The following is a 22,065-nucleotide window of genomic DNA, read 5'->3' as shown; positions in this document are numbered from 1 at the left end:
CTATCTCGCCACTCCTCTCTTCCTTATTGCGTTCTCTGCAGGAGGTGGCAAGATGTCCAGCTTAAAAAAAAAAAGCAAGCATTTCCCAGACTCCCTTTCAGAGAGAAGTATGCAGTGGAATGTTGTTGGGGTGTTTCAGAGAAAACTCTGATTTAGCAGACAGGTGCCCTTTTGCCCTATCTCCCAAATTCCTTCTTCCCTCTGCAAACTTGGATGTTCTCACTGAAGCTCCGGCTTCCGTCTTGGACCATGAGGACACCCTGAAGATGGAGAGACAGAAAGCTGGGAGGAAGCTGGGCCACTAGTGCCATTCTAGAACAGTCACTGCAGCTCTGAACTGGCCTATCTGCAGACTTACTTCACTTAAGAGAATGTGAAGCTCTATCTTATTAAGCTATGCCATTTTGAATCTCCTAAACCTCTCTGAAAGGTTGGGCTTCCCTAACCTTTCCTTTGAGCCATAGGCGGGCCCCATCCTGTGAAGACCGCAGTCACGAGGGGATGACATCACACATCACTCCCAGAGAGTGGGAGGGACGTGGGGCAGGAGGGTGCAGGGTGTGGCCCATGACCTTGAACCCCAGACACCATCTCCCATCAAGGCAATAAGAGGCTGAGATTCCTCCTCTCGATGTGATCAGCGATAACATAAAAGGCCTTGGCTCTTTCTCTCATCTCGGCCACCAACATGCAGTCCAGACAGAGAAAGACCGGGAAAAACTCCAGCACCATGTGAGCCACAGGCCATATCAGCAAGCACGGGAAGCACCCAGGAGGCCGGGGTGATGCTGGTGGCATGTGTCACCACGGGATCAACTCCGACAAATATCACCCAGGTTGCTTTTGGAAGGTTGGTATGAGACATTGTCACTTGAAGAAGAACCAGAGCTTCTGTCCCACTGTGAACCTTGATAAAGGTGGACCTTGGTCAGTGAGCAGACACAGGTAAATGCTGCCAAAAACAAGACTGGAGCCGCTCTCATCATTGATGTGGTGCAACTGGGCTACCACAAAGTTCTGGGGAAGGGAAAGCTCCCAAAGCAGCCTGTCATCGTGGAGGCCAACCTCTTCAGCAGAAGCGCTGATGAGCAGATTCAGGGAGTGGAGGGAGCCTGCGCCCTTGGTGGCTTGAAGCCATGAGGAGTGAGGTTCATTAAATGCTAACATGCTTTTCCCTTGTGGTCTGAGTGTAGACTCTTGGGTGGCCACTCCACATCCCTATCTGTGCAGCTAATGCTAAGCACAGTCAGCATCAGGAACCCACCCTAACGAGATTCTAGAGAACGTGGAGGCCTTAGCCATTAGCAAACCTGAACCTTATTTTCATCTATAAGAATGATAACCTGTTGACGATTCCAGTTGAACACCTGTTTGCATTGTTTACAGTGGGGGAGAACGTACTCTTATCTGTTCCATGGGGGTCAAAGGAGAAGACTCAGTTTCGATGGTCCCTCTACAGAGAGACAGAGTGATAGGGTAAGGCAGTTCAATAGGGTTAAATTTCTGAGCCAAAGGATTTCTTCCAGGGTCCATTTTCTTGGACCAAACCATTCTGCTTTTAACCAGGATCTAGAATTTGTAGCTTTTCCTAGTAAAAAATGTATCTAGTGGAGAAAATGGAGAAATCCCTGAAGGCCAGGTGTTCTAGGGTGTATATCTTTTCCTCTTGAAGTCAAACCATGATAATGACCAATGCTTATGTGCCAATGAGACCCTCAGAGACCTCAGTGTAAATTATAATTTGCTACAACTTTTACAGTTTTGGAATTGTAGGCTATTGACCTAAAATAAAACTTACTGTCTAAAACCTTAGGGGGGAGGGAAGCGGACTTGGCCCAGTAGTTAGGGCGTCCGTTGACCACATGGGAGGTCCGCGGTTCAAACCCTGGGCCTCCTTGACCCGTGTGCAGCTGGCCCATGCGCAGTGCTGATGCGCGCAAAGAGTGCCGTGCCACGCAGGGGTGTCCCCCGTGTAGGGGAGTGCCACGCGCAAGGAGTGTGCCCCACACGGAGAGCCACCCAGCGTGAAATAAAGTGCAGCCTGCCCAGGAATGGTGCCACCCACATGGAGAGCTGACACAACAAGATGACGCAACAAAAAGAGACACAGATTCCCATGCCACTGACAACAACAGAAGCGGACGGAGAAGAACACACAGCAAATAGACACAGAGAACAGACAACCAGGGGGAAGGAGAAAGAAAGAAAGAAAATAAATAAATCTTTAAAAATAAGATAAAATAAAACCTTAGAGGGTAAAAAAAGGCCTTGGAGCCAGGATATACTGGCAATCCCAGATCCACATATCTCAGCACCCTCCCCCACTCTGTCCCTCCTCTTTCCAGAAGTCCCTGAACTGATGGAAGAAGAGCTGAAAGCCCTCCTGGTGCCCAGCGCATGGCCATTCTCTGTCTGAAGCAGATGCCCCTGGTTCCCTGCATTCCGTCCCCTCGACACATGTCTGATTTCCGCCACAGTCATGATGGACAGTTCCATGCAAGGTCAGACTCAGGCCTCCTCAAGCTGGCAGTGCTCTGCCTCCAGACCTGCCCCTATGTCTCAGGAGCCTGTTGGATCCAGTGCACACCCTGGAAGTGCAAGGGAGTTACACCCCGAGGCACCCCTCAGTCAGTGGGAGACGGGTGCCCCTTCTCCTTTGAGCAGACTCCCCGGGGAGGCATCCTTTACGCCTCTCAGGAGGTGCCAGCCTACAGCAGTGAATTCGATTCCACCGCTTACAATGGGCTCCTTCTCTTTCCCTGTCTCACTTGTTCCTTCCCTTCCTCCTGCAACCCGGGACCACCTCCCAAATAAACTACATGCCCAAGTCTTTGTGCCCGGACAACCTAGATGATGGCTCTGCCTTTCACCACCTCGCTCAGCCTGGTCCTGATGGAACGTCTGGCTGAGTTCATGTTTCCTAACTGCTGCCAGTGAGCGGGAATGGGACCTGTTGCATATAGAGCCCAGTAGGTGAATGCACTTTTAAGAGCTGTTAGATGGTGGTGCTGATGACGATGGTGAAGGCAACGTTGATACCGATCCTGCTGACCAAGTTCCTCTCAAGCCACTCAACTGTTTTCTAGAGGACGGTCCTGGGGGCAAACAATCCAAATAACCAGATCTTTAAATAGCAAGTAAAAACCTCTATGGAGAGGTTTACAAATTTACACATTCACATCCTCTTTGACAGCAATTTCACTGAGAGCCTTCTATCCTACAGGTCACGTATGTACAAAATGCTCTATGTGGGAAACGGATGTGGCTCAACCAATTGGGCTCCTGTCTACCATCTAGGAGGTTCAGGATTTGGTGCCAGGGCCTCCTGGTGAGGGCAAGCTGGCCCGCATGGCGAGCTGGCCCACACAGAGTGCCAGCCTGCGTGGGAATGCCGCCCAGCATGGGAAAAGCCACCCCATGCAGGAGTACTGGCTGACGCAGAGAGCTGGCCCAGCAGGATGATGCAACAAGAGACAGAGAGTAGAGAAAATAAGAAGATGTAGCAGAACAGGGACCTGAGGTGGCACAAGAGAGTAATCGCCTCTCTCCCACTCCAGAAGATCCAGGATTGGTTCCAGGAGCCTCCAATTCCTGGAGCTGCTTGAATCCAAGCAGACACGGAAGAACACACAGCAAATGGACACAGAGAACCGACAACGGAGGGAGGAGGGGGTTAAATAAAATAAATCTTAAAAAAAAAAAAGCTGTGTGTATAAGCTTATCCATGTAAGTCTTGCTGGAGTTAGCTTGCTGGTATGGTAGGTTTATGTACCCCAGAAAAAAACATGCCCTTAAGCACACCCATATCTGTGGGTGTGAGCCTGCTGTAAAGAGGACTTCATGAAGATGTTATTTTTAGTTCAGGTCCCACTGGATCATGAGGGGTCTTCGGCCTGTTCCTGGAGGCCTGGTAGAGGAGGCCATGGAGAGAGAGCCACAGGGAGGAGCAGAAGCGGAAGTTAATGGAACCTGGAAAAGAGAGGAGAAGAGGTTGCCATGTGCATCATCAGAAAAGCCAAGGACCTAAGGATTGTGGGCAGCCAGCCCCGGACACCAGTCCTCAGGGAGAAAGCAGCGCCGTGCTGACGCTGTGAGTTTGAACTTCTCCTAGCCTCGAAACCACAAGCTAATAAATTCCCATTGTATTAGTCAGCCAAGTGGTGCTGATGTAAAATACCAGAAATCTGCTGGCTTTTATAAAGTGTATTTATTTGGGGTAGGAGCTTACAGATACCAGGCCATAAGACATAAGTTACTTTCCTCCCCAAAGTCTATTTCCACGTGTTGGAGCAAGATGGTTGCCGACGTCTATGAGGGTTCAGGCTTCCTGGGTTCCTCCTTCCAGGGTCTTGCTTCTCTCCAGGCTCAGCGTTCCTCTCTTCCCAGGGCTTTCTTCTCTTTCCTCTGTGAGCTTACTTCCCAGGGCTCCAGCTTAAGGCTTCAGCATCAAACTCCAACATCAAAACTCCATCATCAAAACCCACATCAAAATGCTCCAGCTCTGTCCTTTGCCGTGACTTTTATCTGTGAGTCGCCACCGGTGGGAACTCAACGCCCTACTGATGTGGCCCAATCAGAGCCCTAATCATAACTTAATCATACCCAGGTACAGACCAGTTTACAAACACAATCCAATATCTATTTCTGGAATTCATAACCGTATCAAACTGCTGCACCATTGTTTAAGCCAATGCCTTGTGTGGTATTTGTTTTAGTAGCCGGCAGAATAAGACAGTTGGAAACAACCTAAATGTCCATCCACAGGGCGCTGGTTCAAGAAATGATGGTACATCCAAACAGTGCAACATTACACAGGAAGCTTTTTATTTGATGACAGAACTATCTTCAAGATATATTGGTCGGGGAAGCAGATGTGGCTCAAGTGATAGGGCCTCTGCCTACCGTATGGGAGGACCCGGGTTTGATTCCTGGGGCCTCCTGGTAAAAAAAAAAGAGAGAGAGAAAGCGTGCCTGTGTGACAAGCCAAGTGCCAGCGTGGTGAGACGGTGCCCACACAAGTGAGTCACGCAGCAAGATGATGACACAACAAAAGAGAGACAAAGGGGAGAGTCAAGGTGAAGCACAGCAGAAACCAGGAGCTGAGGTGGTGCAGGTGACAGGGAACCTCTTTCCACATCAGAGGCCCCCAGGATTGACTCCTGGTGAACCCTAGAGGAGAAAATTTAAAAATGAGAAGAGAAGACAAAAAGAGAAATAGATACAGAAGATCACACAGCAAATGGACACAGACGGCAAAAACAAAAACAAAAAAACAGCAGGGTAGGGAGAAGGGGAAGGGAAAGGTGGAAAGACACATTGGTCAGTAGAAAAAAGGAATAGAAAACAGTGAATTGGAGAGGGGAAGCAGGTGGCCAAGGACAAGAATGAGAGACTGTACTGGATGCAGTTGTTGTTTTTTTTTCTTGACATTTGAATCGTGTAAATGTATTGCCATTTCAAAAATAAAATAAAAACAAATGGAAGCAGATGTGACTCAAGCAGTTGATCACCCACCTCCCACATGGGAGGTACGGAGTTCGGTTTCTGGTGGCTCCTGAAAAAACCAAAAGCAAACAACAAGCAAAACAAAAGAAAAAACCAACTCTGGGGACCAATGCAGTTCAGTGGTCGAGCGCTGGCTTCCCACATATGGGATCCCAGGTTCATTCCCTGGCTCCCAGTACCTCAAAAAACAATGGCAGCAACAACAAATTAGACATGAAATGCAGAGGCCTGTCATACAGTCATTCATTTATTCCACGGGCATTTATGCGCGGTCTGCTGGGAGCTGGGCACTGGGCCACAGGCTGGAAGTACAAAGAGGAAAGGCCTTTGGAACCTGCCCTGCAGGGCGTTGGGTGGGCACTGAGGGAAGACCAGCTGGAACCAGTGATTACAAATCCATGCAGCGCCTTAGATTAATTTTAAATAGCCTTCAAGGAAATCTTTCTAAATCCTATTTTACAGGTAAACTAATTATGTAAAGGAATAAAAGTTTTAAGTAACTTTAGTGAGTTGTGTTTTTGTGTCTAACTCTATTTGTGCCTGCCTATTTGCTCAGTGTGTATCTTCAGACATTGGGAAGGTAATATCAAATTAACAAATAAAAATTATTAAAAGAGCTCTGTTGAAATGGTAAAATGAAATATGCAGTTATATATGTGAATAAGTATTCCTGGAGCCCAAACTACACCGAGCAGGATGGAAGGGTCATATAGAAACCTGAAATGAGAACTATTGGGAAAGGGAGAACTATTGGGAAAGCTCTTTGACCTGCCCAGCCCCCAGGGCCTTCTCTTTGCTAGAGCTCTGAGGGAGGGGCTAGAGGTGGCAGATTAAAAATCTATCTTCTAGGCTGGGAAATTAAGAATCTTAGTTTGTCCTGTAATTCCGCAATTTAAACCTTCTATCAGCCTCAAAATAAGGCTGGTTAATAATTCTATGACCAAATTTCGGTAAGTAAAGGGAAGTCCTTCAAAGCTATGGAAAGATCTCTTCTAAATTATGATTAAAACAAACAAAAAATAAAAAATAAAATAAATAAAACAAACAAATTAAAGAATTGTAACATATTCCAGAGCCTAGCAGTCAGTACGCTTTTAAAATTATTCACAGTTTTAGAATTTTATTAAAGAAAAGGGGTTTTAGTCTCCTGTCAAGGAAGGAAAAAGAACATTCCTTGCCATAAACTTTAATGGTTTCAATTTTATTTAGCTTCAGTATAATCTCCCTAGGTTTATGGAATACCCATTAAATAAATTAATATTTTATGTATTAAATCTTTAAGATGATGACAGTAGTAATTTCATGTTTAATGAAATTAAGTTAAAGAAGGAAACATAGATCTGCCCTCTCTTGAATGGGAAAGTAAACTTCATTGGTTGGTAATTGTAATTTTGTAATTTTTTAGAAAGATTCACTTCTTTTTTTTTTCTTTTTTTTTTTTTTAAGATTTATTTATTTATTTAATTTCCCCCCCTCCCCTGGTTGTCTGTTCTTGGTGTCTGTTTGCTGCGTCTTGTTTCTTTGTCCGCTTCTGTTGTCGTGAGGGGCACGGGAAGTGTGGGTGGCGCCATTCCTGGGCAGGCTGCTCTTTCTTTTCACGCTGGGCGGCTCTCCTCACGGGCGCACTCCTTGCGCGTGGGGCTCCCCTACGCGGGGACACCCCTGCGTGGCACGGCACTCCTTGCGCGCATCAGCTCTGCGCATGGCCAGCTCCACACGGGTCAAGGAGGCCCGGGGTTTGAACCGCGGACCTCCCATATGGTAGACGGACGCCCTAACCACTGGGCCAAAGTCCGTTTCCCGAAAGATTCACTTCTTTATGTTGCCCCCCCACCCCCACCCCTGCCATTGTCTGCTCTCCGTGTCCATTTGCTTTGCATTCTTCTGTGTCTGCTTGTCTCTTCTTTAGGCAGCACTGGAACCAATCTTGGGATCTTCCAGAGTGGGAGAGAGGTGCTCAATCTCTTGTGCCACCTCAGCTCCCCGGTCTGCTGCATCTCTTATTGTCTCTCCTCTATTCTCTTTTTGTTGTGTCATCTTGCTGCTCCAGCTCTCTGCTTGGGCCAGTTCTGCGCTCAGGCCAGCTCGCTGTGTGGCCCAGCTCGTCTTTACCAGGAGTCTCTGGAAATCGAACCCTGGACCTCCCATATGGCAGACAAGAGCCCAATGGCTCGAGCCACATTTGCTTCCCCATAATTGTAATTTAATAGGCTTATTTAAATGTAAGGTAACTAGTCTATGTGGTTATGGTTAATTATAAGGAGTTTGTGAAAGCATTTTCTAAACCGAAGCATTTAAACGGCTTAATTCCAGGAAGCCATTATTAATTAGAAACCTATTTAATATTAACAATAAAAGTAAATTTATAACAGGGAAACATGTCAGAGGCTACCTCAATCTGCATGTTACAGTGGCGGTAAGAAAAATAATCTTGATTCCATTGGGAATCTTCAGTTTTCATAAAATAATTGAGAAAGTAGTTTCTCCTGTATGGCTAAAGTAAAGCACCTGTTAATTAATGTCACCATGGTAAAGGTGTAGATGTAAAAAGAAAAGAACTAAAATAGGAGAGCCGTCCAGCATGAAAAAAGTGCAGCCTGCCCAGGAATGGTGCCACACACACGGGAGCTGATGCAGCAAGATGACGCAACAAGAAGAAACACAGATTCCGTGCGCCGCAGACAAGGGCTCCTCCCCTGCCATAGTTGAGCCCCTCTGTGATCCAAAACTTCTTCAGTAAAAATGAGCACACCAAGCACCCAGATCTTGGTTTCTAAATACTATCCTCTGCTTAAAGGAGCCAAGACTGCTTGCAGAAGTTACTGATTCCAGGGCTAGAGCAGGGAAAAGAAACATTTTATTGCCAAAAAGTGCTCAAATAATGATGGGGACATATCAAAAGGATACAAGGAGGCAGCTTGAAGATCCCTCTAGCCCAAACTGGGACAATTCAAACACCAGAATATATAATAACATTAATGGACTTCAACCAATTAAATAAAACAAAACAAAAGATGCCTGAGTCCATACTGATATAAACAATGGGGGATAAGGAAAAGTTTTTCTTACAATAGAATGCCAATTAATCAAAGGTAGAAGGGAGAGATGGTGTAGCTTAGTAGTTGAGCACCTGCTTTACATGTGAGAGATCCTGGGTTCAATCCCTGTTACCTCATGAATGAAGGAATGAGTGAGTAGTAGAAGGAATGATGGAAATAAGAAGGTCACCGTTTGGCAAACACCAGAGTGGTGTTTGATTCAGGTGGGAGTTGTCAACAGATGTTAAAGCTTGTGGGTAGAGGTTTGGCATAATTTTTAATATCTCCCCACAAAATACTTATTATTTACAAAGGGGGAAATGGTGACTTTATGGTGGAGAAGTCTGGCAGACACCAGTTTGGCCAAGCGGTTGAGGCACTGAGAAGGGCACAGCATCATTTCTGTTGCAATCCTGTCGAGAATGCCTGCTCTGAGTCTGCTCATGAGGAACCATCCGATGGATCTGAGTTGAGGTCATTCAACAAAATAAAACCCTGAACTCTTGAAGACTGCTAAGGACACAAAAGACAGGGAAAGGCTGAGAAACTGATTGAAGGAGTGGATGAGACAACCAAATGCAACACATATTGCCAGTTTTGATCTAGGACCACAAAAGGGTAAAGAGACACTGATAGGACAGTTGACAAAACCTAAATAGAGTCTGCAGATTGAATAGTAGTTGTTCCAGTGTCCTAGGCTGCTCAAGCAAATACCATGAAATGAGTTAGCTCAAACAATGGGAACTTATTCACTCATGGTTTTGAGGCCGGGAAAATGTCCAAATCAAAGCATCATCAAGGCAATGCTTTTTCATTCTGGGGCTGGCTGCTGGCGATTTGGCTCCTCTGCCACATGGCAAGGCACATGGCCGTGTCTCCTGGTCCCTTCCATATCTTCCAAGTTCTGTTTCAGCTTTTTGCTTCCTATGGCTTTCTCTGTTTGAATTTCATTCTTTTATAAAGGACTCCAGAAATAGGATTAAGACCCATACTGATTGAGGAGGGCCACACCTTAACTAAGTAACCTCATCAAGAGGTCCCATTTGGGAAGTAGATTTGGCCCAACAGATAGGGCGTCTGCCTACCACATGGGAGGTCCAAGGTTCAAACCCAGGGCCTCCTGACCCGTGTGATGAGCTGGCCCATGCGCAGTGCTGATGCGTGCAAGGAGTGCCATGCCATGCAGGGTGTCCCCCACATAGGGGAGTCCCACATGCAAGGAATGTGCCCTGTAAGGAGAGCCGCTCAGTGTGAAAAGAGTGCAGCCTGCCCAGGAATGGTGAGACACACACAGAGGGCTGACACAGCAAGATGATACAAGAAAACAAGACACAGATTCCGGGTGCCGCTGACAAGAATACAAGCAGACACAGAAGATCACACAGCGAGTGGACACAGAGAGCAGATAACCGCGGGGAGGGGGTGGTACGGGAGGGAAGGGAAGAGAAATAAATAAAAAATAAATCTTTAAAAAAAAAATTCCCACTTACAATGGGTTCAAACCCACAGGAATGGATTGAATTTAAGAACAAGTTTTTCTGGGATACATACAGCTTCCAAATCACCATGGTTGTCATATGTCAATGTCAATTTCCTAGCTTGGAGAGAGGTAGCATGATTATATAGATTATTCTTTTTTGCATGTGGTATTTTAAAAACAGCTTTATTGACACAGAGTTGACCTCCAGTGCTTATATTTAAAGTCTGCAATTTGATACATTTTAACATCTGAGTGCTCCTCCACAATCAAGGTAATGAGCATGACCATCATCACATTTCCTCTTGTCTCTTTGTAATCCCTCCTTGTTTTAAGGAAATACACACTGAAAACGTAGGGGTGATGGGCACCCTGTTTGCGACTTGCTCTCTTTTTTCCTATCTGGTTGTATCATTGTCTTTCTTGGAACATTGTTTCCTTGCGCCAGGCCCCATACGGTGCTGGGGCCCGTGCCTCTTCCCGGAGGTCAGGGATGCCTTTTTCATTCTTTTTTTTTTTTCCAGGAGGTTCCGGAAATCAAACTTGGGTCCTCCATTTGGTAAATGGGACCTCAATCGCTTGAGCCACAGCTGCATTCCACAACTTGCTCTTAAATGCAGAAAAAGATCGATGGGCATATATGAGAGAGCGGGTGAGGAAGCAAACGTGGTGAAATGTTAACAGACTCTGGGTGAAGGCAATGAAGGAGTTCTTTGTACTGTACTTGCAACTTCTCTGTAAATTTGAATGTATTTCAAAATATCTTTTTTAAAGTTTGCCCAAGTGCTTTTGCGAACCGTACAGAAGGAGATGGATAAACGTTTTTTTTAAACATGTGGGATTGTTAGGAGAGGGTGTGCTGTGTGTCTGGGGGTGTTGTCAGGGAATGTGTGCTTATTTATTTTCCACCCCCTGACCTCCCCCCCAGATTTAACCCCTTCTCCCCCAGGGCAACAGGTGATGCAATCCTTGAGGCAAGGGAAGTGCCGCACCTGAGAAAACACCAAACACTGGGCTGGGATGAGGCCATGAGGGGGGTTTTCTGTCTCTCAGGCCTTATCATCCCTTGCAGTCCCAGAGCGCTTCCCTGCCGTCTGTTTATACAGCAACTTATAAAACAACCGACCCGGTGCCTTGCTTGCCGGGAGCCCTGAGAACATCGGCCAAGTGCTGCCAGCTGAAACAGCTTGTTTTCTGCCTCCCCGGCTGACTAGTACTGCCCCGCGGAGACCTGACTCACATCGAAAGGGGAACCAGGACCCAGAGGAGGGGACCAGGAGCCCAAAGGCACCCAGCAGAGCCATGACCAGGCATTTCTTCAAAGCTTCCTGAGGATGGAACCCACCGGGCTGGGGAAGTGAGAAAAGGAAGGGCATGAGCACCGCTGCCCCCAAGGCCCCTTCAGTCTCAGTTGTTTATTCATTAACCCTCTCACTCATTAACGTAACAGATGTTTATGAAGCCTCGATGCTATTCCGGGGCCAATGGCTAGATCTACTTTGGTGATCAAACACACAAGGTCCTTGTCCTCATGGTAAGGGGACAGGCATAGAACCTGCAAAGCAACACGCTGATGTACAGTCACAGTTGTGGAGCGGGCTGTGAATGAAATGGAGCTGTAGGTCAGAAGAACGGGGGCGACTGTTTCAGGTGGGTGGGCTTGGAGGGCCTCTCTGAGGAGATGACATTGAACCTCAACCTGAAGGAGAACGAGGTGCAGAAGCAAACTGTTCAGAATGGGGCTTGGGGTGGAAGTATTCCAAGCAGAAGGTCCCTAAGATCTCTCCTACCTTGGAAATATGAAGATTCAGGTTGAAGGTAAAGGAGTTCCACCTTGGAGAATAGTCCCCTTCTTATCGCCAGTGCTGATGTCATCATCACCCTCACCACCACCATCACATCCACCACCATCGCCACAACACCCTAGCAGCACCACCTGCTCACATTCCTATCATGAACATCACCATCATGATCGCCACCACCTCCACCGCCATCAACCTTGTCATCTGGGGGAGCAGATGTGCCTCAAGCAATTGGGCACCTACCTCCCACACAGGAGGTCCCAGGTTCAGGTCCCGGTGCCTCCTAAAGAAGAAGAGCAGATGCCACAATGAGCAGATGCCACAACCACTGCAACGAGCAGACGCTGCAACCAGCAGACGATACAACCAGCAGGGAGTGGAAGTGGCTCAAGTAGGTTGGGCACTCACCTCCCGCATGGGAGATCCCGGGTTCAGTTCCCAGTGCCTCCTAGAGAAGACAAGCAAACAACGAGCAGACAGACAAGAGAGCCATCTGTAGGGGGGCAGGAGAGGGGATAAAAACAATAAAACAAAACAAACAAAAAAGCAAAAATCCTTGTCATCTAACTAACTTGGATGGAGCTTACTATGTGCCAATCATTTTTCTGAGCACTGTACTTAGATTAACTCATTTAATCCTCAGAACAACCTTATGAGGTAGGTACTATTACTATGCCCATTTTAAAGGGAAACTAAAGCTCAGGAAGGTGAACTCATCTTCCCCAGGCCACACAGCCAGGAAGAATCTAAGCACTGGCCTCAGCATTGCCCCGGGCGTGCTCCTTTCCTCTCTCCTCAAAGCCGTCTTTCTCCTGAGTCCCCAGCTGGCATGAACGTATCCAGTGCTTGCTTCCTGCCACAGGGAGCTTGCTTTGCTTAAGCAGAAGCTTCAGCATCATTCCCATGCCCCGCCCCCCCACTCTCAAAGACTCATAGGAGCCCGTGGGAATCACGGGTTGGGGCAGTGCCACGCATGGAGTCCTGTCCCCAGTCCTGGTCAATTCTTTGCTCTTAGAGTACCGTGTCCCCAGAGGCAAGGCTGTCTCAGCCCTGACACCAGCGACCAGGTAGCAATCACCTTGGGGTGCAGGATGCAGGTAGGTTACGATGGGTTTTTATTGCTCCACTTGGTAGCCAGGGGCATTCACCAAGTGCACTAATTGCAACTCTCTCAGAAGGAAATAAAATCTGGGCTGCGTGCAGGTATTCCCGAGAGCCCCCAGAAGGGGCCCAGGGAATATCTGAGCAATGAGAGCACCTAGTTCTCCACATTTCCCATCGTGCCTGGCACAGTTCTTAGCGCATAAAAATGCCTTGATCAAAAATTGTTGGGTTACTTCGACCCTTTTCCAATTCAACCAGAGCCCCTAATCTTCTTTATTTATCACATTTACTTGTCCTTCTCCCATCTCTTCCCATCCTTATACTAAGATATTATTTTTGGTGGAAAGGGTAGGTGATGCTCAGTTTCCAAAGCTTGAATCGCGTTCTTAGGTTTGGGCCAGTAGTTGCTATTTTTATAGCCTATTGTCAAACCGTTTGCAGAACCTTTTGCTTTTTGCAGAACTTGCAGTTGTTTGCAAACTGCAGGTGTTTGCAGAGCATGCCACCTTTTGAAAAAGGCTTTTCACAGAGCCATCAGCTGTTTGCAGAGCCATCTCCATTTGCAGAGCCTCGAGTGTGGAATTGTTTTACATTTTTGTAATGGGCCTATTGTTTATAAACATGCAGCTGTTTGAAGAGCTTGCAAGCGGTTGCAGAACCTATAGCTGTTGGCAGAGACAGTGGCTGTTGGCAGAGTCCTTCATCGTTTGCAAGTGCCATAGTGCAAACCCGGGTGAAGTTGACCAGCATGCTTGTCGGGTGCTGGCTTCTAGCTGGGCTTTTCTCCCTGGGCGTATCTTAAGCACAGAATGTGGGTCCAGTGTGGAGCTTTGCAAGACACAGCAGTATTAAGCAGTATTAAGCAGTATTAAGCAGAGGTTGTTCCACACAGTTGGGCAACAACCACGGAGCATACAGGGACCACCCTGAGAACACAGGATGTTGGAGCAGGTGTTACTTGCAGGATCAGCCCATCTGGGCTTCTCTAGTGTCCCTCCTCCAAACACATCTGGAGCAGCACAGTTCTCCTTCCCGTTGATCCTTCTCATGCCATACCCCATCCCCGTCCAAGCCTCCCACCCCCAGCATCATACCAAATTACACGACTGCCTCTACCCTTCCCTCTTTAAAACTCTTTTCTCTCAAAGAGTCCTGACCCTAGCTAATGCTAAAGGAGAAAAGAGAACCGAAAAACAAATTTGCAACAAGTTCTTAGGCACTGGGATGTGCTGCCATTGAAGGGCTGTTCACGTTTTGGAATAAGAACCCAGAGGCAGCCCTGCCTTCACCCCAAGGCGAGCCCCCTGATGGGGAGGTGTGAGGCATAGCAGCAGGAGGGTGGCAGGGACGAACTGGGTGCACGGCAACTCCGGCTGCCCAAGGGGAAGGCTTGTCCTGCAGGCATGCCCCGCTTTCTGGCAACAGCTGTAGTCTGATCGAATCTTTGTTAATCGAATCCCATTTCCCAGTGACTCATATGCCCACTTCAGCACACAGATGCACCTGGAATGAGAAGTGGTTTCAGTCTAGGCATGGGCTGAAGGATGATTGGGTTGGTCCGAGGCAGCGGCATTTAGTGAGCGGCAAGGTCTGCTCCTGGTTCGGTCTGCCTCTTTGTGTTTCTGTTCTGAAACCTCAGCTGGGACTCTGATCCACGCCATGTACTTGGCAGCTGTTTTGTCCCGGGCCTCAGTTCAGAGGGCTGATCCAGTTCTCCCCAGCTGCAGTCTCACCCCAGGACCAGTTTGCATTTTGTTCCAGAGACTCTTCCTCTTCCTCCCAGCCAAGCCCGAGGCGGGCCACCCCCGCTGCTGACACCTCGGTTTCCCAGCCTGGGAGAAGGAGAGGGGCGGTTCGATCCCCTTGGCAGAAGACAACTGCCACCCGTGTGGTGTGACTCCCGAGACTGTCTCTTCATTCCAAACCTCACCCCTGAATGCCTGATCCAGAGCCCCGCTGGCCTCCTGACTTTTTCACCTGGGTGTCCCAATAGCACCTTGTTAAAAAGTCCCAGGGTGGAGCCGAGATGGCGCAAGTGATTAGAGGCCTCTCTCCCACAGGGAGGTCCTGGGTTTGGTTCCGGTGCCTCCTAAAAAAAAAGAGGAACAGAGAGTAGACAGAGAGAGCAAACAATGGGGTTGGGGGTGGGGAGAAAGAAATAAATAAAACAAATCTTTTTTAAAAACCCCATGGTGAACTCCTCCTTCCCCCTCTGCTGTGCTCTGTCTGCCTTATCCCCTACTTTGCCGCCTGCCCAGCTGTCCAGGTACGGTGAACCCTTTCTCTCTGACCCCTGATCATCCCACCCCTAAAAGGTCCCTAACTCCCCACCTTCTCGAAGCCGGCTAGTAAGATAGGGAATCAGCAGCCGGATCTGGAACCTGGCTGAGAGTCCACACGGACAAGACAGCTGCTGGAAAGCCCCATCCCCAAGATGCTGCTATCCAAAACAAAGACTTCTTCTGAAAGCCAGGAAAAGCCCCGGATATTCCCCAAGGACTCTATCATTGGGTCCTCACTGGGGGATTGATAGGTGGGGCGATCAATCAAAACAGCAAACAGCTGGAACCCTTCCCCTGCCATTAGCGAAGGGGTGGGATAATTAATAGTTTATAAAGCAGACCGTGCACCCCGCTCTCTCACCTCTGGACCCGTCCTGTCCTCTGCGCACCGGCCTTGCCATTTTTCCTCTGCCATGTGGCCATGCAAGTGGGAATTTATATCCTATACTGGGGAATTGTAGTCTGTAAATCAGCCCGCTTTATCCCTTTTCACCCCCTTCCTCTCTAGGGGACCCCTGTTCTGTTATTTTCTCCCATTTCTCGTCCCTCCCTACCTGAATAAATTACTGGCCTAACTCACCCAGCATGTTCTTGAAATTCATTTCTGCGGCATAGCCAAGAACCTAGATAAAATCTGGTAACCTTCTGCTAACTGTCCAGTGCCCTCATCCCATCTTTCACCAGGACAAGGCAACAGTCTCTTTGCTGCTCTCGCTGCCGTGACCAGCTCCCACCTCCAATCCAGGGCCCCCGGAGCGCACTCAACCTGTCGACAAGGCCTTCCTGAGCGCCTGTGAGGTGCTAACCATGAGGGGTACGACAGAAAACAAGATGCAAGTGTGGTTGCCCGTAAGGCCTCCGTTTTAGTGCCTGGCTGCAAAGATTGCTTCTCTGCTGGGTTTGACTTTTAATATTTGCTCCACACAGCAATAGATGTGCATTGAGGAAAAGCCAGAAAGTGCACATAAGCATAATCAAGAAACCAAAAAGCCCTCAGATCCCTACCACTCCCTATGCCCCCTTCCCAAAACACAAAAAGCAAACAACAAAACATTGTTAATGTGCTCTGCTTCTTTCCTGACATTTTTCTTTTTCCTTTGTAAATGTTTTAAAACACTGTTCATGTCCCTTCCCACCCCTAATTTATTTATTCAACAAATATTTATTAAGTGCCAGCATATGCCAGGCACTGGACTAGGTACTGGGGCTATAGATATGGACAGTCTAGAGGAGGAGACAGGCATTATGCAAACTATCACCCAAATTAATACATGATTTGCAACTGTGATACTTAAAAAGCACACGATGAGGGCATCAGCTCACCGTGGGGGCTTGGAGAGGTCAGAGAAGGCTTCTCCAAGGAAGTGTCTGGTTTACCAAGATGAAGGGGTTAAGAGGAGGTAGAATTCATGAAGCAGGCTGACTTACCCATTAGGTGCAGTAGCACAGTGCCCAGGGCCCACAGTGTTAAAAGGAGTCCATGAAAACTGTTTAGTTCCCCGCCCCACCCATATGGCTACCTTGCCTGCTTGCTGGCTGTTTTTGCTCATTGCTTTTGTTCGTTGTTTGCACTCATTATTTGCTCGTTGTTTTTTTTTTTGTTTGTTTTTTGCTCGTTGTCTGTTTGTTTTTTCTTTAGGAGGCATGGGAAGTGAACCCAGGACCTCCCATGTGGGAGGTGGGCGCTCAACTGCTCCAGGCACATCTGCTCCCCAGTTTAGTTTCCTTTTAAATAAGAAGGAAAAACGGTTTTTAGATCAAAGAAAGTTTTAATATATAATATTAACATGTTCCTCTTTATAGCAACAGTCATAAAATATAGTTTATGGAGGAAGGGGCCCACGAAAGTCTTAATGCTGTCCTGACGTGCAGGTGCCATGTGGCTGAAGCAGAGAGAGCACTGAGGAGAGGGTGGGGGCGAGACCACACAGGTGGGCCTGCCTGGGCCCGGAAGCCACAGTGAGAATTTAGAACTCTAGCCTCCAGGCGGTGGGAAAACCGAGAAGTGACAAGACGGCTTGAGCGTTTTATTTCAGTTCTGAAAAGAAAATGTGTTTTTAAAAACCACAATACCTGATTACACCTGAAAAGATGAACAACAATTCCTTAATATCATCCAATAGCCATTCAGTGTTCACATTTCAGTTGTCTCACCTATGCTGTAAACTGTTAAGTTGCTCTGCTTTTGCATTTTTCTCTGTTTGTTGGAGTCAAGACCCAAAAGAGGCTCTCTTTCGCATCCCCTTATAATCTAGGTTTCTGTTCCACCTTTCTCTCACATTCCCCGTTGTTTCCTTGCAATTCATTTGTTGAAGAGACCAGGTTGTTTGTCCTGCATTTTGCCTACTACGTCCCCGTGGCTAATTTAACACATCCCTCTGTCCTCTGTATTGTCTGTGACTCAGTAGTTGGATCTCGAGGCCAGATCAGATTCGAGTTTAGCCTCCCTCGGGAGGCACGGGAAGTCTGCTCGCGTCTTTCCGGGGGAAGCTGGCAGCCACGGTGATCACTGCCTGGGACATCAGTCCCCCAGGGTTCGAGCTGCTCCGGCACCGGGTGGGAGAGGAGAGCGGTTTGGTGGTTTTGGGCAGGCAAGGGCATCTTCTTGGTCATGCAGGGCAGGACTTGCTGGGGGAGGAAGGGGCGGCAGCTGGTTCGCGGGCTCTTTTCTCCCCTTGACCTCTGAGCAATGACAGTCTCCACCCTTGGTAGGAAAGGCCTGTGAGTGCAGCCGCTTGGCAGATGACGAAGTCTCACCCAGGCTTTCCTTGTGCCTTAAGTTTTCAGTTTTGAAATCAGCAGCGGGATGGGCACTGCCATGCCCCCGGGGATAAAAGCCTGGCCAGCCGGAGCCGGAACTGGGCGCTCGAGGTAGAGGACAGTCTGCCCGTCCTCCGGGCCTGGAGGCTCTGCCATCAGAGCGGCCTGGGTCCCCGTGCTGGCTTCCCCACATGCCTGATCGGCCAAGTTACATCCCCCCCCGAGCCTCAGTTTCCTCACATGTAAAGCGATGGGTCCCACCTTAGAGGGCGGTTTTGAGGTCAAATGCAGTAACGTGTGCATGGAGCTTGGCGCAGTGCCTGGCGCATGGGCCGCAGGTCGTGGTGACAGCGATTCTCATCCACAGCTAGTCCCTTCCTTGCCCTGGCAGTAAGGCTGAGAGAGGGATGAGGCCGACCCAATGTGTACCCCAATAGGTTCACCCTCAGTGAGATCCTCGGGCTGGACCCCCGTCAATGAGATTCCCCCCCCCCCCAGACCAGGCCAGCTTGGGCCTCTGACACAGGGACAAGGATGTGGGTGGCTGGTTTGAGGAGGGAGGTGCTTTGTGACCAGGGACGGGGATCCCGGTCCCTTATGACATTCAATCATTTATGGGTTGTGAAACCCATAATAACCTATGGCGGGGAAGTGGACTTGGCCCAGTGGTCAGGGCATCCGCCTACCACATGGGAGGTCCGCGGTTCAAGCCCCGGGCCTCCTCGACCCGTGTGCAGCTGGCCCATGCGCAGTGCTGATGCGCGCAAGGAGTGCCCTGCCACGCAGGGGTGTCCCCCGCATAGGGGAGCCCCACGCGCAAGGAGTGTGCCCTGTAAGGAGAGCTGCCCAGCGGGAAAGAAAGTGCAGCCTGCCCAGGAATGGCGCCACACACGGAGAGCTGACGCAGCAAGATGATGCAACAAAAAGAAACACAGATTCCCATGCCGCTGACAACAACAGAAGCGGACAAAGAACATGCAGCAAATAGACACAGAAAACAGACAACTCGGGGGGGGGGGCGTGGAAAGGGAGAGAAATAAACAAAAAAATAAATCTTAAAAAAAAAACAAAAAACCTATGGTGCTCCAAGTCCATGGGGGCCCAGTGCCTTTTGAGCCTTTGCCCTAAAACACACTGTTAGGACTCCGAGGGCAAAGCCCTGCCTGTGCTCGAGTCCTGTGTATTGCCCGGCTCGCACTTGGACATTGGCTCAGTAGGCAGAAATTCCAGGAATCTGGGTTCCTCTGTCCCCTTGGCATCCTCCTCACCCGCCTCCCCTTCCCACCCCTCTCTCAGCCAATCCTCAGGCCCCTCTCCCATTTGGTACACAGTGAGCAATTGTCTTCTGGGATCTTTATGTCCCTCAAGGAGCAGCCAGGCGGGGGCCAGCTGGGGCGGCCGTGGGCATTACACAGTGAGTCTGAGCAAGGCTTGCTGGAGGAGCTCACTGCAGCCAGGGGGAGGGAGGCTCAGGGAGAGGGTCAGAGTGTGAGCATGGTATGCAGGCGACGGAGAGAGACGCAGACTATCATTGGTGCCAAATTCCAGAATGCAGCAGGGTCTGCAAACTTCAGCATAAAAAAGCGGGGCTCTGAAGTGTGACAGCCTCCAAATCGGGATGCTGCTCGCTCTTAAGTATCTCCTGGGTTGTCCCTGCCTCTCATTACTACTGCTCCTTTTGGTGTCCATTGTCTTTCCCGTGGACTATTGCCACTTTCTACTGGGTGAACTCTTGAAAATGTTACAGTGATCAGGCCATATGCCTGCTTAACTGTTCCAGCAGGATTGCTTCGCCTTATTTTCATTTCATGGACCCCTCTGGCAATGGATGCCTTCTTAATATAATGTTTTTAAATGCAAAAACACAAGCATAAAATAATATACATTGTATTACAAAGACAACCAATTTACAATGCGACACAATCATAGACATATTTTTTAAAAATCTGTGTACAGTAGCTCATGTGCTTTTTAAATTAACACACTATGTCACACCATGTAGCAGTGGCTCTCTAACTGCCGTAACTCTGAAGTAATTTTGAAACAATATTTTGCAGTATCTGTTGACATTTTCATGTGATATGAAAAGAGCCATGCTACCTGTCGGTAACAATGCCGTAAGTACTGCTAATATGATCGTGGGTCTTTGCCTACATTTGTTATATTCCCCCCCGAGGTGGCTCCGTCGCCTGTCTGCTCGTTATTTCAGCTTGTCTTCTTTAGGAGGCACTGGGAATTAACAGAATCCTTTATACGGGAAGCAGGTGCCCCGCTGCTTGAACCGCATCCTCTCCCCTACATTTGTTACTAAAGAGCAGAGAGAAGTTAGAGCAATTAAAAAAAAAAAAAATTGCATCCAAGTTCATGGAGCCCCTGAATTCTACCCATGGAATTCTTTGTGACTCCCGATTCGCGCCCCTCAGCATGGCAGTCAAGACCTCCCCTCACCCTTCCTGCCTCTCCCTGCCACCCTTGGTCTCTCCATTTCTTTTGGGCCTAAACTCTGGCCATGCCCCCAGCACTGTTGAATCTCTGGCAGTTGCTGAACTCATCTCCTTCCTGCCTTAGTCAGGCTCGGACTGTCCCACTCAGTCTATCTGGTGATCGCTTATCTGGCTTCCAAGGTGAAAATGAAAGTCAGGTTCTCTTTGCTGTCCTTCCTGACTCTTAGATAGAATTAACAACTCCCCCCAGTCTGGCCCCTGTTCTGGACAGACGTTTACCATCCCTCGGTCTTCTAACCATTCAAAGGCCCTTTGGGACAAGAACAGTGTTGTTTTATGCTGTGCCCCCAGCGGCTGGCCCAGAGCCTGGCGCCTAGTAGGTACTTAAAAATACACCCTGGGGGAATGGATGTGGCTCAAGCAGTTGAGTGCCTGCTTCCCACATGAGAGGTCCTGGTTTGTCCCGATGCCTCCTAAAAGCCAAACAAAACAAAAAACACAACAACAAAAAAACACAAACAACAAGCAAACAAGCAAAAAAAAAAAAAAAACCAACACAGAGGAGCCGATGTGGCTCAGTGGTTGAGCACCAGCTTCCTACACATGAGGTCCAGGGTTCACTCTCTGGCTCCTATACCTCAAAAAAAAAAAAAAAAAGGTAAAAAATGCATTGAAGGAATGAATAAATAAATAAATATACAAATATGAGGCATTTTGAACAGCTACCCAAAGACAATGGCAGGGTTGGTTTGACAGTCCTCTTTACATACAAACAGCGATCGTCCCCATGGGCCATTTTTCTTACTTCCAGTTCCCCTGTTTGCACTGGAGGTGACCAGCAAAGAGAACCACTGGAGGAGACCAGTGGAGACAAGCCAGATCTCCGAAAGAGAGGCCCCAGGCCTTGGAGGAAGCTGCTCACCACAGGACAGACAGACAAGGGAGGTAGCCCTGATAGGGCTGTCATGTGGACCCCGTCACCCCAACCACGAGTGGGGCTGGGGCAGCCCAGCACAGGGAGGATTCTCAGCAGAGAAGGAAACCAGGAGGCTTTGGGGAAGCCAGAAGAGCTCCTGGGGGAGGGGGCTGGTGACAGCAGGAGCTCAGGAAAAGTGTAACGAGAAGAGCCATGGACTCGAAGCTCAGGTTATTTTACCACTTTGGACCTCAGCTTCCTCTTCTGTAGAATGGGCTAATAATTCCCATGGTGTCAGCTTTTCCTACCTGCACCATCTCCTTTAGAGTTTATTAAACATTTAGCATGCCATGAGCACTTTAAAAAGTGCCTCGCAGGAAGTGGATGTGGCTCAAGCAATTGAGCTCCCACCTACCACATGGGACGCCCTCGGTTCCGAATGCCTCCTAAAGAAGACAAGACAGTGAGCTGACGCAACAAGATGACACAAAGAGGAAAACATAGCGAGACGCACAACAAAGCAGGGAGCAGAGGTGGCTTAAGCAATTATGCACCTCCCTTCCACAGCAGAGGTCCTGGGTTCTGATGCCTCCTAAAAAAAAAAAAAAAGAAGAGGAGCATACAACAAACAGACACAGCAAATGCAAACGACGAGGGGGTGGGGAGAAATAAATAAATTAAATAAATCATTTTTTTTTAAAGTGCCTCATTAATATTGCTACAGGCAAATGTGTAAA

Source organism: Dasypus novemcinctus, chromosome 11 (genome assembly GCF_030445035.2).
Source record: "Dasypus novemcinctus isolate mDasNov1 chromosome 11, mDasNov1.1.hap2, whole genome shotgun sequence".
Lineage (NCBI taxonomy): Eukaryota > Metazoa > Chordata > Mammalia > Cingulata > Dasypodidae > Dasypus > Dasypus novemcinctus.
Note: the sequence above shows the minus strand (reverse complement) of the source record.